Below are 1,223 nucleotides of genomic sequence, written 5' to 3' on the forward strand. Positions count from 1 at the left end.
TTTCCACAAATGTAGTCAATTTGATTTCTGTGTATTCCATACGGTGAGATCCATGTGTATACTCATCTCTTATGCTGTTTAAAAAGGTATTTGAAATGAACAAATCATTGATTTTGCAGAATTCTATCATGCGATCTCCAGCATCATTTTTATCACCAAGGCCATATTTTCCAACTACTATCTTCTTTGTTTCCAAACTTTGCATTACAATTGCCAGTAATGATCAATACATCTTGGTTGCATGGCTGATCAATTTCAGATTAAAAAACTGGTAGAATAAATTCTTCTATTTCATCCTCACTGGCTTTAGTGGTTGGTGCGTAAATTTGAATAATAGTGGTATTAACTGATAATCCTTGTAGGCACATAGATACTATCCTATTACAGACTATACAGACAGGTTATATCTCATGACTGATCTGGATATATTCTTTTTGACGATGAATGCAACACAATATCTCTTCAATTTGTCATTCCCAGCATAGTAAACCATATGGTTGTCAGATTCAAAATGGCCAGTAACAGTCCATTTCAGCTCACCAATGCCTAAGATATCGATGTTTATGTGTTCTATTTCATTTTTGTGAATTTCCAATTTTCCTAGATTCATACTTTGTACATTCCATGTTCCGATTATTAATGGATGTTTACAGCTGTTTCTCTTCATTTTGAGTGATCAGCAAATGAAGGTTGAGGGCTTTACTCCTAAGAGCTCCATTAGTGTCATCACGGTCAACTCTACTTTGAGGAGGCAGCTCTTCCCCAGTGCATTTTGAGTGCCTTCCAACCTGATGGGTTCATTTTCCAGCGCTCTATCTGACAGTGTTTCTCTGCTATTCATAAGGTTTTCAGTGACTAAATATTTGGAAGTAGTTCATTTCTCCTTCTTCATAGTTTATTTTCACTGGAAGATCATCTGAAACCTGTTTGCCATGGATGACCCTGCTGATATTTAAATACCCGTGGCATAGCTTCCAGAATCACAGCAATTCACAAGCCACCACAGTACGACAAACTGACAGACGAGTAGTTTTAATTTACATTCTCCTAAAGACTAATGATGTTGAGCATTCTTTGGAGAAATGCATATTCAAATCCTTTGCATATATACATATATATATATATATATATTTTTTTTTTTGATTAACTGAATATTCTTAAACCTAACAGTTTTCTGAGGTCAGTTTTAGGAATGTCATTGTTGTTGTTAAGTCATTAAGCCA

The 1,223-nt window shown here is 35.1% G+C and overlaps 1 protein-coding gene across 1 annotated transcript in view; it reads left to right on the plus strand.

The window, feature by feature from the left end:
• The window catches only part of RNASEL (ribonuclease L (2',5'-oligoisoadenylate synthetase-dependent)), a 29,347-nt gene that overhangs the window by 22,537 nt on the left and 5,587 nt on the right, over positions 1-1,223 (plus strand). The window lies entirely within an intron of this gene.

This window comes from Chrysochloris asiatica, unplaced genomic scaffold (genome assembly GCF_000296735.1).
Source record: "Chrysochloris asiatica unplaced genomic scaffold, ChrAsi1.0 scaffold00203, whole genome shotgun sequence".
Lineage (NCBI taxonomy): Eukaryota > Metazoa > Chordata > Mammalia > Afrosoricida > Chrysochloridae > Chrysochloris > Chrysochloris asiatica.